Consider the following 16,571-nt stretch of genomic DNA (forward strand, 5'->3'; position numbering starts at 1 on the left):
GGCTAAACCAGACCAGACGTTACATATACCAGGTTCATCGTAAATTCACCTCCTCTGTAAGGAGAGAAGCTTGTTAGAAAAAAAATGTTTTTTCTAGTGAAGGATGATGAAGTAATATTAAAAATAAGTCTCCTTTGAAAAAGATCCTAGCCACTGGGGTAGACCAGAAATGTCTAGTCTTCTGGACTCACAAACATAGGGCTGGCAACAGGTGTACTTAAAAAGCTACTAGTGATATTGGCAGCCACTGAATTTGGCAGCTAAATGGTGATGAGGCTTAGTCAAGCTGTTGAAATGTCTGGACTAAACTGGGCCAAGAGGAGGAAGTCAAAGTGCAGACTGCAGACAACCCAGGGGAGATCACTTTTCTCTAGTCCTGGCTGTGGTCACTGTACAGTGTCAGAAAATAAATCTTTATCTTTCTTTGAAAACACTCATGAAAAATATTAGAAAGCTGTTTTTTCACTTTAACAGCCCCTTGCAATTAATTTTCAATGGATCATGTAAATGAGCTTCCTATGCAAACAATAAAACCAGCTTTAATTTTATTCTCACATCAAATCCCTAGAATTCAAAATCAGAAGGGCGACTCTGCTATGTCCCCATGATCTAGTTATGGTATTCTGAGAGTACAGTTCATAGTTAAAAGTTGTGGTATGTGTGGGGCGCCTGGGTGGCTTAGTCGGTTAAGCGCCTTATTCTTGATTTTGGCTTAAGTCATGATCTCACGTTTCGTGAGATCGAGCCCTACGTTGGGCTATGCCCCGACAACGGGGAGCCTGCTTGGAATTTTCTCTATCCCTCTCTCTCTCTTTCTTTCTCTCTCTCTCAAAATAAATAAACATTTTTAAAAATTGTGGCATACTGACAGTGGCTTTTGCCTGGCTATTTTTGCAGTAGTTACAAAACTGGGGAAACATTTTAATGCACCATATACATATTTTTATAATATATACCCTTAATGTAGGGAAATGTAATATTTTATATTGGTTGCAAAACAGGAAACAATACAACTAGCAGTCATGTTCGTATTATGATTTTCTGTGGTTAACAATCCAGTTGAATTTATGCTTTTTTGTCTCCTTAATGTAAAAGCCAGAAGGCCAATATGCAATGGGCCAAAAGTCAAAGCAATGAAGGAAATACATTTAAAAACGACTTCCCTTTTCACACTTGTACACTCTATCCTTGATTTGGAGCCAGACTGTGAGGCCATTTCACAGGACACACTCTCTTCAAACAATGGTGGCCTTCTCACAGAGTGTTCACGAGCACTCCTCAATTATCTGTGTTCACAGAGATTTGTGGCGATTTGCTCATCAATCCCAAAGATAATTTTTAAAAGTACAGGTTTCTCTAGAATATTTTGTGTGCATGCATCCACCCTGAGAAAGGGATGTGACAAACATCCTGTGATTTCACAAAGCAGAATGGAAAGGTGTCCAAGAGGTCTACCTAATCTGTGCCTTTCCTCTACATCTTCTGACTCATCAAGCTCTTTTTTGTGCTTTTCTCCTAACCCTGGGATGCACCGTATCCATTCAAATCTGAACAAATGGAGCAATTTTCATTTTTCCAAATGGGAAAAAAAATGACAAATAATAAGTGTTTCTCTTTACTTTTAGTATTTCCGCATGGTTAAACTGAGAGACTACTCTCAGGCTACAGATCTGAAAGTACGTCCTAACAAAGTCAACGCAAGAGGTGAAAAGTTGCATTCACTATTGTTTTTATCTTTCTAACCCTCTTTGCTGATACTTAAGGCTTATTGCTTAAAACATACATCTCACCAATCTTTTCCTCAACTGTTCTACTTAATGCCTGAAGTGTACTTTAAAACGCTTCAGTAATTATTTCTTAAGAAGTTCAATTGTACTGTTAATGTTCAATCTATTTGGAAATACAGGATGTGAGTAAAGCCAGATTTGGAATCATGCCACGTCAAACTCAGACATTCTTAAAGCCGGCTCTTATTGTCTTTCTGACAATAAGCCTAGTTAATCATAAGCAGTCTCAATATCCTCCACAATTTTGTCACTGAATTCATTGTTGGGTAAAATTCAAATTATGGAGACATTTTATTTCTTGTTTATTATCTCTATCATATCAGCTTTTTCATCTAAAAGTTAGTATTATGTAGAGGAAGGAATACCTAAGACAACACTCTGCAGAATAAAACAGTATCATTTCCAGAGCTTGAGAATTTGGGGGCAAAAATCAGAAACGTGCTTAAAAACTTGATGAAGTGCAGGTTCTCAAAGTCAGGGCAAGAACCTTTAAATTCATAAACCATTCAAGTACTGAAGAAGGCAAGCCAATATTTACCTATAGGCTTATGGGATAATCCGTTCTTTGAAAGAGTAGGAGCAAACAGTAGACTGTCAGCATGGAAACTGCAAACAGTCCTAATTGGACAATATTGTTACATTTGCTCATCAGTGTTATTTATCACTGTATCACTAATGGATTCATTTAATCTGTGGAACTTTTAAATCATTTCCCAAAGTAATTTATATATAAATATATGATTATTATTTTTGTATATAGGCTATTTTTAAATGTTATTATAAAAGCTTATTTTGAAGTTGTATTTTAAATATACACGTAAAATTTATTTAAAGGTTTTATATATGTAAACAGCTTCAAATAATAATTTCGGGGGCCCCTGGGTGGCTCAGTCAGTTGAGCGTCTGACTCTTGGTTTCGGCTCAGGTCATGATCTCGCAGTTTGTGAGTTCAAGCCCCATGTCAGGCTCCATACTGACAGTGCAGAGCCTGCTTGGGATTCTCTCTCCCCCTCTCTCTCTGCCCCTCCCCTGTTCATGCTCTCTTTCTCTCTCTCAAAATAAATAAATAAAAATAATAATAATTTTAAAGTATATAAATACACACACACACACATACACACATACAATGCATAGTTTGGGCAACCCAAGTATGCAACTATTTAAAACTCCATTTTTTTTCTTTGTTCTTTCCTTGCTCAAATTGAGAGATAAAAATAATCACCTTTTTCTGAAGACAAATAAATAATAAAATATTACTTCTTTGTGTTCTAAATTAAGTGAAATTAAATACTTTATCAGGTCTATATCTTTAACTCTTAAATAGACAGATATGTTTTACTCTTTACAATAGGAAGTTTGTAGAAATAGCATAATGTAAATTAGAGATAACTGGGGGGAAAAACATGAAAATGAATTCTGTCATGTTTTGGTTTCATGAAACATGAATTAGTTTCAATTTCCTGTATGAATTTTTTAAAAATATATTTCTATTGTCACTACATAGCCAAGCCTTTATTTCTAATACCTAACTAACAATATTTTAGTCCACTTCCTGTCTTGAAATCTAAATATGTATAGCGATTATATTAAGTCAGAACAATCACACCATCTGAATCTTTGCGGCTGATTGTTTAGCCTCTAAAAGCTAGACATCTACTTTTATCACTTTCAGAACCTAATATTTTAATTCCCTTTGTGGATATTCTATGTATTTCCCTATTTCACAATTCTTTGAAGTTACGTGTACCTAAATGCTACAAAAATCAAAAGCAATACCCACATCTGTTTCTTAACACATGTGGAGATAATCAGCTGCTACATTAAGAGATTTTCGCACCAATAAGGTGGCAGCAGCTCATGAGCCAGTTCTGGGGCCAGTACAACTTTGGGATAGAATTCCATCAGTAGTTCACCTGTGGGGTTCTCCCTACGATGGCAGAGTATGATGTGATGCAAAGGAAAAGATGGTGGGACCAAGGTGTGGAATGTAGGTACCAACTCTAACAAAATGCGTGGAGGGTTTCCTGTTATCACCGCCCAAGATAGCAAAGGGAAAATGAAACTCCTGTATTAATAGACTTGCTCTTCTCCTTCACCAGTGAAGACAGAGTAGTAAAGTGTCCTCAGGTGAAACACGAAAAACTTCCAGAAGACGCAGCCAAGAATTAACTGCAAGAAGGAATCCCTAACTTTGCAGAACAGGCTCTCAAATACCCTTCTCTGATGAAATTTGAAATTGAATTTAGCTCATCTCTGGCCTGGTTTAAATATAACCTGTCCCAAAACAAGATGGGCTAGAATCACATAAGCTTACCTATTAGTTTATGTAAATCACAATAAGCTTACATAGTAGCTAGGTAGCAGTCCGGCTCCAGGAAAACATGCAAATAAGTCCAGTTTGTCCTTGTTTCACTTTTATTCCCCTCAGTACAGAGCTTTGTTCTTATTTGCCATCGTGGATTAACTGTACGTGTTTACTTCTGTAGTTTGAAGAGTACTAAGTGTTAGTGCGTATCACTGTGTTTATTTTTCTGGCTGAACCTTGTGATTAGTATGCAGGCTTCCGTTCCTTTGGTTCCTAAATGTTTTTTGATCTTTGATATCCTTGTCAAAGTGTATATGCTTTTGGGGGAAAGCCACAGCACCTTTGAGGAGGAGCAGACAGTCTGAAGAGAACAAAGAATGAGATGCTCTACAAAGGAATAACGAGAAGGGACCCACTTTAGATTGGACAGTCCAGGAATGCTGCACTGAGGAAATGACACTTAAAGTAGCAGCTAAAGGGTATGAAGGAGGCAGCAAGGAGAAGCAGCTGCCCTGATATGCAAAGGCAGCCACATCTGTCTTTCCTCCCTTCCACACGGAAGAAATGCAAGCAGGAGCTTACAGCCTCAGTTACAAAGATGTTAACTCAGTGGCTTCATTTTTATTAACTGAGAAATGGATTACTACTGATGTAATAAATAAAGTTTCCATCTGTGAAAAGGAAAACTGGAAAATTTTTCTACCAAGAACACCTCAGAATTATGCCAATGCTTTGGGAAGGGTATATAATTATTCTTTGCTGCTTTTTCTCTTGCTTTTCTACCTCTCTCCCTTCTCACCCCTTCCCTCCACCATCTTCTTCCCTTCTTCCTCACATACTTCTTCCTTCCTTTCTTCCTTCCTTCCCCAGACTTATTTATTAAATGTTTCCCATGAATTAAGATTCTAGTAGATTCTGCAAATACAGCATTTCATTACTTCTTTTTTTTTGTAACATTGAACCTCTGTGAGTTGGAATGCATCCCATAATTAATGATATCTTAGAATCAATGAACTTTGATACAATGGTACACAGAATGAATCTCTGTTAAAAAAAAAAGAATATTCTGATTGAAATCTGAGTCTGAAATACAAATTATAACTAAATTATTATGCAAGGATTAGTGAAGAAGGCACTAAATCAAATTTTTCCTATTTCTTTTTAAGTTCTATTTAGATTTAGTTTACAATTCAATGTTTGCTGGTTTCATTGTTTTAATAATTTTAGAAATCTGAAAATAATGGGAAAATAATTTTGAGTATATCTCGAAAAGCACATCCAGTAATTGGCCACTATGAATAAAGCATTTATCACCACCAAGTGGCTGAATAACTTAATTGCAGGAAAGAGTATAGAAGGAAGGAAGGAAGGAAGGAAGGAAGGAAGGAAGGAAGGAGAGAGGGAAGTGAGGAGGGAAAGAAAGAAAAAGAAAGAAAGAAAAGAAAAGAAAGAAAGAAAGAAAGAAAGAAAGAAAGAAAGAAAGAAAAAGGAAAGGGGAAGGGAAAGGGGGAAGGGGAATGGAAGGCAGAGAAAGGAAAGGAAAGGAGAGGAGAGGAGAGGAGAGGAGAGGAAGGAAGAGGAAGGAAGGAAGGAAGGAAGGAAGGAAGGAAGGAAGGAAGGAAGGAAAGAAAGAAAGAAGTTGCCAAGCAAACTCTTAAATGTTAAAAAAAACTCTCCTAGGTGATAGCAAGTAGAGTGTATTGAGACTGGTTATAATCTCTACATTTCCAGTAGAAAAATTGAAAAAGAATAATAAGTGCCCAGAAAAGGTGGGAGTAACAAATACTTGTGAAGAAAAAGAGAAAAAGTACTCCTTTATATATATTTGTGATTGTATTATCTTGGAAAAGAGTTCCATAAAAATGTGTGTGTGCGCACACATGCACACGTATATGCACACACGCATACACACACACATACACATAAGCCCAATCAGACGGATGTGAAATGCATGCATTTGCTAAAGTAGAGGTCCAAGGAAAGATACAGCTCAGGGGTTCTCAACCCCAGCTATACCAGACCTCATCTGCAGATATTCTGCTTCAATTAGTTTGAGGAGTCTTTGATAATTAATACTTTTAAGAAGCTCTCTAAGGGATCTTAATGGTCAGCTTAGGTTAAGAACCATGAGTAATTGCTATTTATTGAGTTCCTACTATGGCTAAAACTCCATAGTAAGTACCCTTGGGGGATATAAAGGGTTAAGGAATATAAAGTTAAATACTCTGAGGGGTGTAAAGAATAAGTTCTATAAAGAACACACAATAATATGATCCCCAACCACCATAAACTCTACCACTCTCATTGCTAAGTATTTGTGAGACTGGTATTAGATTAGTAGTGTCATCTGTTGGTATTGGCAGGATGCATGTGAACCTTCCATGTGCATACACACACACACACACACACACACACACACACACACACACACACACACACATCCCAAATAGCACATTAATAAGACACACATAAAACATCGGAAGTCTCATGATTTGTTTCATTGTGCTACACAAGCAGTACCCTCCACCAGTGTTTCTCAAAATGTGGTCTGCGTTAGAATCGTATGGAGAGCTTTTTAAAAAAATCATTGCCCTACCCCAGGACTATAGAATTTCAGAGAGTAGGCCTAGGGATTCTAGAAATCTGCATTTTTAAATAAGCTCCCCGATGATTCTAATTCACAAAAAATTTCCAAGCTACTGCTATAAACCAGTATTTTTTTCCCTCCTGGGGATAGTGTTTGCCTATGTGAATGTGATCTTGGGACTTGGGGGTAGAGAGTGATATTATATCTAGGTAGTGAAATAAGTTTTGCCTGTGGTCAAAAACATTGCCTTAAGTCTTAATTACCAAATGTGTTAATGATGTATCAGTAATGGTCATTGTCAGGTGCAGGGAAATAGATTAAGTGGGTTGTTGGCTATGTACAGTCCCTACATCCTAGCTGTTATATTCATTGCTTCCCTCTACAGAAGAAAAGTCAACAAGTAAGTCATATTATTATAAAGATAATCTTGGAGACACTCCTGTTTTTAAGAAAATGCTTGATATACCTGGTATTCTAACTATTATTGGTAACACATTATTTGCTCAAACTGTGTTCACCACAGTGAACTCATATAGGAATATTTAGGGATATTTTAAAAATTCAAGGGAATCACAACAATATCTGGCATTTGTCAGACATCTTATGAACTACTAACTCAAGGTATTTCACTGGACATTAAATAGAATTATATTCCTTTTAATGACATCATATCTTTGTCTGCAACTGAGTTCTGAGAGATCGCTGAGATTAAAAAGGAAGTATCACGAGGTAATCAATGTGGAACCAAAAATGATATGGAGATGTCCAATCTGATGCTGAGGTTTGAGAAGCTGTGCAGTGCCCAACAGACATTCACATCTTACTAGTAAGCAATTTGATTGTTCAAGAATGAAATAAAAATAGCATTTGCTGGACCACTTGGGTGGCTCAGTCAGTTGAGCATCTTGATTTCAGCTCACGTCACGGTCCCAGGGTTGTGGGATCAAGCCCCAAGTCTAGCCCTGCATCAGGCTCCATGCTAAGTGTGGAGCCTACTTGGGATTCTCTTTCTCTCCCTCTGCCCCTCTCCTCTGCTTGCTCTCTCTCTAAAAATTAAAAAAAAAAAAAAGCCTTTGTTCTTTCTAATTGTATGTATTTTTTTTTTCAAATGGCTACTAAGTTGTTAGAACATGAGTTCTAAGTTGTTTAGATTTAACTACTTGGTGAACTAAACTGCTAGGTTCTGTATGTTTGTTTCTTTGTTTTGCCAAGGATCTCTGTAAAAAAAAAAAATTACTGATACACTTCAGGGCACCATGAACTGAGAAAGTCTGGGAATCTCCGCAATCTCTGCAATCTGATTGTAGCATACCAGTGAATTGCAGCATTAGAGCTGAGAATTAGTGCTCTTGACAATCTGAATTTTAATATACCCGAATTTGGTTTGTCTCCATATAAACTCATCTATTCTACCAATATTGACTGAAAATTCGCTGTAAAGTACAAAGTACTCAGGGGCACATACTGATGAATGATACAAGACTTCCCTTCTAAGTACCCTTTATAACTTTCCTACACAACTATACTTTCTACAAAATGAACTATTTAGTTATAAGATCTTTCTTCTGTACAACACATGTAAAAATGCCCTATACCTGAAGAGAGAATTAGAGCAACCATTAATTCCATCACGTTACCATTTTCAACTTCCCCAAATTATGCAGATTTATCAATAATTCAAGAACACTTCATGTGCCATATACTTGACAATTTGAAGCTGTCAGAGCAATAGCTTTAGACAGAGTAGCAAGATGACATTTGTGGCTAAGGAACAGGCAGGCAGACTCAGCATTCACTAACATGATCATTACCCTTCAAGGGTGAAAGATTAGTCACTTCACCTTTAGAGATTCCACTGGATGTGTTGGGCAACAAGGAAGGAAAATTTTAACTTTAGAACAATCTTATCCCACAGGATAAACACTCTTGGGAAAGTTCTACTAGTCATTTTTTTTTTCCTTTTTAAACTGACTAACCCTACTAGCATTTTAAATAGGGAGACTCCCGATACCAGAGTAAAGTGATAAAAATTTAGTACTTGAAAATTTTTAAGTGCTGATCTAAAGAATTGTTTTATATTTTACCTCATAGCCAGAACGACTGTGCCATTGCCAATGCGTGCCAAGGGGGCACTGAACCAATTCAGGCCCTCAAATATTTTAAAGTTCTGCCTGACTCCCCAAATTATTATCATGTCTTTTAGTGCGACAGATTTGGACTTAGAGAAAAGCATCAGGAAAAACTTAAACTTTTAAAACATTCCTCCTGTTTCTTCAACGATTCCCTAATTAGACTTTGAATTATTGAATTATCAAGAAAATGACAAAAGAAGGAGGCGGGGAAGATGAAGGAGAAAGAGGTGGAGAAGCAGTGGAGGGGAAGAAGAGGAGGAGGAGGAGAAATACGTAAATATAACTACAAGAGACCTGGAATAAGTAAAATTTACAATAGTTCATCAAGGTGAAAACTGAACCTGGCATTACAAAACTTGCCCTTGTGCCAAAGGACTTCCACCAGTAAAAATAGCCATCCTTCTCTAGCTTAGAAGGAAACAACCTCATTTTACACAAGTCTTCTTTGTTGAAGAGATTTTTGTTGAAAACACTCACTACATCAAATGGAAGACCACCACCTATTGAAGCCACCAATACTTAAGGGTGGAAATAATAAGCAGTTTTCATCATATGTCTCCTTTGCTCCCCGTGTGTGGCCCAAATATGTTATCTCAACATTTCCACGTTTCTTTGTTCTTTCCCCGATTCGTCCATCAGGTGGAAAAGTGGTTCTTCTTTCACTAACCTTATGTGCTGGTGGATTATCTATTTTGTAGATCTGAATATAAATTAAATATGTTCATTTGCATAGGAAATTATAACTGCTAATCACTAGGATTTTTTTCTTAATTTTTTAAATGTTTATTTATTTTTGAGAGAGACAGAGCATGAGTGGGGGAGGAGCAGAGAGAGAGGGAGACACAGAATCTGAAGCAGGCTCCAGGCTCTGAGCACAGAGCCTGACAGAGGGCTCGAACCCATGAACCTTGAGATCATGACCTGAGCCTAAGTCAGATGCTTAGGAGCATCTGGGTGGAGCCACCCAGGGCCCCACCATTTAGGACTTTTATAAATGTTTTACCTATACAACCTCCGAAGGTCAATTGGTACTCTTTTCAATCTGAGTGACGTAAGTAGGTAGCGGGTAGATATTTTGGGGGGAGAGGAGCGGACATTGAGAAGGTTATTTACAAAGCTATTACTTAAATTCTGAAATACTGAGCTGGCTTGGCATTTGTTACAGGCTGAGTTGTGACCTTCCCAAAATTCATACTGTTGAAGCTCTAACCTCTAGTACCTCTGAATGTAACTGTATTTGGAAATGGGACCTTCACAGGGATGATTAAGTTACTGAGAAGATGTGAGGGTGGGCCTTAATCCAATCTAACTGGTGTCCTTAAAGGAAGAGGAAATTTGTACACACAAAGGAGACTAAGGATATGTGTGCACAGAGAAAAGATAGTGTGAAGAGGCAGCAAGAGGGCAGTCACCTATTAAGTCAGGGAGAGAGACCTCACAGGAAACCATCCCTGCTGACATCTTGATCTTGAACCTCCAGCCTCCAGAACTGTGAGGAAATACATTTCTGTTGTTCAATCCACCTAATCTGTGGTATTTTATTATGACAGTCCTAGCAAACTAATGTGGCATCTTAGGTGAATAACTAAAGTGTATTTGAAATCTTACCATGTTATTCAACCATGTTTTTGTCTGTTATACAAGCCTCCAAAAACCAGAGGAGATTGTTTTCTTAATTGAAGAACCCAAATGGAGGATGATGTTTAAATAATTGTTATAAAAATCTTCAATATTCTCCATCAGTAAGAATGCTGGTTAGAATTTTGGAAAAGAAATAAAAATGGTTCTGAGTTTACTTCTCTTTTAAAACTCCATGAGAGAAACAGTGCTCTGAAAATCCCAGTGGCACGTGATTTTCTCAACTCATTTAACAAGTATAATGTTTTTGAGATATGCCCAATTTACAGTGAAGGGTAGTTATTGCATTTGAGCTTAGCTGGCCTTTTACCTATGTCTCGTTAAATTTTTTAGTACGTTCTGATAGTTCTTTTCAATTTCATAGCTTTCTCTGAATTCCTATTTGCACAACACGTGCAAGTTCATTTAAATCTGATCGGTTTTGGTGGTTTGTTCCCATGAAAATGAGATCCATTCATTAAAACATTTCTAGAGCTCTTTGTCTGTAGAGTCTTTATATCTACCTCCACAAAAGTAATTAAGCTAATAAAGCTTGTATTTTGTAACCAACAAAAATGTAATTAAGAGGGGCACCTGGGTGGCTTGGTTGGTTAAGCATCCGACTTCGGCTCAGGTCATGATCTCACGGCCGTGAGTTCGAGCCCCGCGTGGGCTCTGTGCTGACAGCTCAGAGCCTGGAGCCTGTTTCGGATTCTGTGTCTCCCTCTCTCTCTGCCCCTCCGCTGTTCATTCTCTGTCTCTCTCTGTCTCAAAAATAAATAAATGTTAAAAAAAATGTAATTAAGAGAAGATCTTAAAAATGTTAAGGTGATATGATGATGGTTATGAAGCATTAAGGATCCATAAGAAGAAAATAAATACTTATATCTCTCTACTAAATATCGGTTCTTAATGTGAGTTTAGTAAAATTTTGAGTCAAAAACTGTAATTCCCAAGGGGTTTATGTTAATATTCTTCTGCTGAGAATTCGCTAGAGAATCTATAGGACTACTGTGCTTAGTAACTACTTTCTCTGTTCCTATAAATTCTACAATTGACAGGTAGCTTAAAACCGAGGTTGCCTCCCTGAATCATTCATTAGGAAGGACAGTAAACAAGGAGAAAGAGCTAAGTTGGTAAGGTTTTTTCTGTTAAGATTTTGAGGGTTACAGAGGTCAAAATGGTTAAGGGTGCTAATACTAATTTGTTTTCTTATTAAAATAGGTTATGCTCTTTTTCTTTTTTAACTAAACTAGGTTTCTTTCTCTAAAACATCTCTCTCAGTCATTCATCATCATGACAGCATTACCAGAACTGGGAGAATTGATCACACAGTCTCTCCTGAGGCAGGTGGTAATACAGCTCATTAATTTGGTGAGTAGGACAGATTTAAGAGTGATGTGACTTCCTTGTTCTCCAAGCCAGTCAGCTGATGCCCACTGTCCTCACTGAGTGGTAGATTATAACCAGGTAGAAGAAATGTTTTAAAAGGCCATTAAAAGAGCAATTAAAAACAATATGATATACTGGGGATAGCGTTATTATACATTTCTTACCAAAATGGCAGTATACATAACAGATTAGAGATAGAGTTGCAAATTTCAATGGAAACAACTGAGATTAACACCTATTATTATTCAGAGGATGAGTTTGGCACCCAACAATTAGATTTCTAGAGTCATAAATTTGAGTTTCAGTTATGCCCAAGAATGTATAATATCTTTATAGGGTAATTTTCAGATCCTGTTCTCCCGGTTACACACATGTCATATATTCCATACATATTTTTGCCTTTAGGATTTGACTGGTACTATTTATTAAACAAAATATTTAGAAATGTAATTCTGAACTATATTTTGTCTAGTGAAATGCAGCAGCATTATTCTACTTATAATTTATGAAATTCCTTCCAGATAACACATGTGCTATTACCTTTACTATTAAAAAAGGTGTAGAGTCATCTATCAATACTTTAGTTGCGAACCCCATACTTAGTTCATGAACTATCTATACCCATATTTGGACTCACGTCAGGCAAGTGAAAGAATAGGAACCTAAAAATAAGGGTAATGTTAGGATTTGACAAAGCTAAGAGGTGGGTGTATTCATTCTTTGCTTAAAATCTGCCTTCATAAAAATTTAAAAAAAAAAACTAGCACGATATTTTGTCCCAAAGAAAATTGTTGAAATTACTTCATTATTTTTATTATATTTATTATGGTTTTTACTTATGTTTTAGTCAGTTTAGGGTTGCTATACCAAAGTACCATAGACGATGTACCTTACAGGCAACAGAAATTTATTTCTCACAGTTCTGGAAGCTGAAAGTCTGAGAACAAGGCACCAGCATGGTCAGGGTCTGGTGAAAGCTCTCTTCCAGGTTACAGACTGCAAACTTCTTATATCCTCACATGGCTGGCAAGAGGGGACTCTGGGTTCTTCATGCCTTTTAAGGGTACCAATCCCATCATGAACTCTCTACCCTTACGACATCATCCAAATCTAATTTACTGCCCTCAAAACCCCTCCTCTAAATATCATCACATTGGGTATTGGGCTCCAATATGTGAATTTGAGGGGAGAGGAAGACACAAACATTCAGCCTGTATCAACTTCTCCTTGTAAATTCCACCTTCTACTAATAAGGAGAATGTAATGACTTTTTATTATGTACTTAGAATTTTTCTATGCCATTATAGTTCCTTTTTATTGATTATATTCAAACAGAAGTTTTTTGTCGAAATGTACATCCATGTGACTTTTAAAAATCAAAGAGTTCAGAAAGATTGCATATGAAAAGTCACAGTGCTCTGCCCTACTTCCTTCTCACCTAGTCCTGTTCTGCAAACACAACCACTTTTACATGTTTTTGCTTTTAGCAATTCTGGTAGTTACCACCATAATTCTAAATACTATATGCTTGATCCATCAGTCTTAGGATCTATCTATTGGCTTTCTGCTCTGATAAACCAGGTTTTAGGTAAAAACTCCTCCAACTCTTCCCTGGAAAGTTTTATATCAATTATTCATTCATCCGTCCATTCCTTCACTCAGCAATTGCTTATTATTTTCCTATTCTAGGGAGATTTCTAAGTGCCTGGATACATCAGCTAATAAAAGAGATAAAATTACTGCCTTTCCTGAGACAGAAGCTGCATAATCATAATTATGTAAATTATATATAATATATAGGAGGTAATTAGAGCTATAGAAAAAAGGGTAAAATGGTAAAGCAGAAAGGGTAAGTGGAGGTGAAATGGTAAAGCAGAAAGGGTAAGTGAGACTTGTCATACTTAGGGCAGGTGGGTCTCCAAGATCTAAGAGAATGGGCCATGCACATACCTGGAGAAGAGTGCTCTGGGTAGAGGAACCAACCAGTGCTAACGGCCAAAGCAGGTGCTTAGGAGCTTGTCACTCATATTTGATGAAGGAGAAGAGACCACATCGGCAAGAATAGTGAGCAAGGGCAGGAGTGCCACATGAGGTCACAGTGGGACCACAGAGGGAGAGCCACAGATCATGGAGGACCCAGCAGGCTCTTAGAAGTCCTTACGCTTTTACTCAGTCATCTGTGAATTCTTTGCATGGTTGTGAGCAGAGGCATAACAGGATCTTTCTCATATCTTGAAAGGATCTCTCTGGCTGCTGAGTTCGAATATACTGTAAAGGGACAAAGAACGAAGCAGAGGGACCAGCTGGGAAGCTATTTTAGTAATTTAGGGCAAAGACTGCAGGAGCTGGGATGAAGATATAAGCAGTAGAGGAATTAGGAGAGGTCATTTTCTTTATTTTAAAAGTAGAACTAACAGGATTTCCTAAGATTTGGGTTCAGGTTTTAGGAAAAAGAGATAAACAGATGATACTGCAGTAATTTTAGTCTCTCTTCAAATTATCTTTGTAACTTTAAACATAATATACTTAATGCTTTTATGTATGGTTTCATCAGGGTGGTAGACATCTGCCGTTACCTCCAGCCACGTTTCAAAGTCCCGTTTCTCTTGCATCTATAGCAGAATCACGGGACCCGGTTTCTCCCAACCAGATGCGTCCATTTCATGTGAACAACATGTGGGAAGAGAAACAGGCTCCTCTGGAATTTCCATTTGTGTGGGTGTGTGGATGGCAGTGTGTGGCAGATGGTGGCAGTGATAGTGGTAGTGGTTTGCCAGGGACGCATCATGGAGTTCCTGGAACAAAGTCCAACTGGTGGAGCAGCAGGAGCAGGTTCCTCTCAGTGGACAGCACCAAGGGTTACAGACCTGTTCTGCGACATACTTTTAGATACTATTCTCAGAGACAGCCTTAAGCCTGTTTTTGTTTGGTTCTGTTTTTAATTCCGCCAAAACTGAACTCTTATTGTTAGTTTTCCAATATAATTTTAATGATCTCCTTTCCGCTTAGTATAAAGTCAACGTCACCCGCCCTTGCTCGCATCTCAGTAACACCGTTGATGAATGCCAGCAACCAGAGATCTTGTCTTTTCACTCCCTGTTTTGTAAGAGGAGGGTGCTGATGGCCCTATCTTTCCCATCAGCTTACTCTCTACTTCCAAGGGCAATAATCTAAACTTGAACTTTTAGGGAATCAAGGTTGATAACATTTACATTTCGTTTTGTCGCCATACCGAAATCTTCTATGCTTTGTCTATAAGTTAATTCCAGAAGTTAAGAAACAATGAAACTTCAACTTTATGTAAATCTTGTTTGTTTCACATCCAATTAGTAGACCAACTATCCTATGTACCTTTTTTGTTTATCCTGCAGTGTCTTATTGTCTTTGGGCACTTCCTGTACTGACAACATTTATTTCATTCTTCAGACCATCCAGCTCCTTAAATCTAGGAATCTGATCAAATTTCTGGATCCTGTATTTTGTCCTAGGAACTTGTAATGTCCTCTATCCTCTGGTTCCAATCAGGACTAATTGTCATCTCAGCCATCTCTACAGCTATTTTCAGACCTTCTTTCTCTCTTCACTTTTCTTTGTTATCGTCACTAATTCTTGCATTCCCTGTCTCCACCCTACCCCCCCTTTTTTAATTCCCTCATTTTTAGTAGTACATACTCAAATAATTTCCTGAGGAAGGTAATGTGGGAGATAATTTTCTAAATCCATGCATGTCAGAAAAAAATGTTTTTACTTTGCTCTTCTAATTGGCTGGTCTTTTTTTAATTTTCTGGATACAGGAATATGGATTATGAATAATTTCCCTTCGAGATTTGAAAGGTATTATTCCATTACCTTTTTAGCATCGATGGTCCGATGTCTTGTAATTCTCATTCTTTTGAATGTGACCTTTTGCTCTAACAAGAATTCTATAAGGCAAGTATTTTTCTTGTTCCTATTTTACTGGAGAGCCAATATGAAATGAGAAAACTCAAGTAGAGCAAAGAATCTCCCTATGATTGCACAAATAGAAAAGCCAGAGCCAGACTTCAAATCCAGGTAGGCTTGCTCTCAAGTCTGTACTCTGAACCACCGTGTTATATGGCTTCTACAGTCTAGCAATTAGTACTAGTTCAGACCTGTGCGAGGACCTCGAGAGGAGAGAGAGCATTGCATGTTCCAGAACTGCAACTGAAAAGAGTCCAGTGTGGCTGCAGAGACAGGTGTCAGGAAACAAGACCCTGGCTGGAATGCGGAGTGATGGAAAAAACATGATGAGTATTTTGAACTGCATCATAAGGCCAAACATTTTAAGCAGAAGGCTCACAAGTTATGATTGGCAAATAATGGTAATAATACCTCATATCAGGATTCTCTGATGACTCTGTTGCCAGATCCATTGGGTACTCCTCTGTCCTCACTTTACTCATCCTTTGAGCAGCACTTCCCCTTTCTTAAAACACTGTCATTTTCAGCTTCTACAATACCTCCTTCTCCTGGTTTTTCTCCTATCTCTCTGACAGTTCCTTCTTGGCCTCCATTGGTGGCCACTTTACTCAAAGTGAAATTTTTTATTTCTCCCTGAAACTAATACCTTTCCCTATCTTCCATAATTTTCAATTACTCTCTTTCCTTTACTTCCCACATCCAATCTGTCAGCAAGTCTTGTCAATTAAACCTACAAAATATTTCAAGAATTCTTCCACCTCTCATCACTGCTTTTACCTCAGCCCAACCTCCCTCAACGCCCACTGCTA

This window comes from Panthera pardus, unplaced genomic scaffold (assembly GCF_024362965.1).
Source record: "Panthera pardus isolate Hobbes unplaced genomic scaffold, ASM2436296v1 HiC_scaffold_21, whole genome shotgun sequence".
NCBI classification, from domain to species: domain Eukaryota; kingdom Metazoa; phylum Chordata; class Mammalia; order Carnivora; family Felidae; genus Panthera; species Panthera pardus.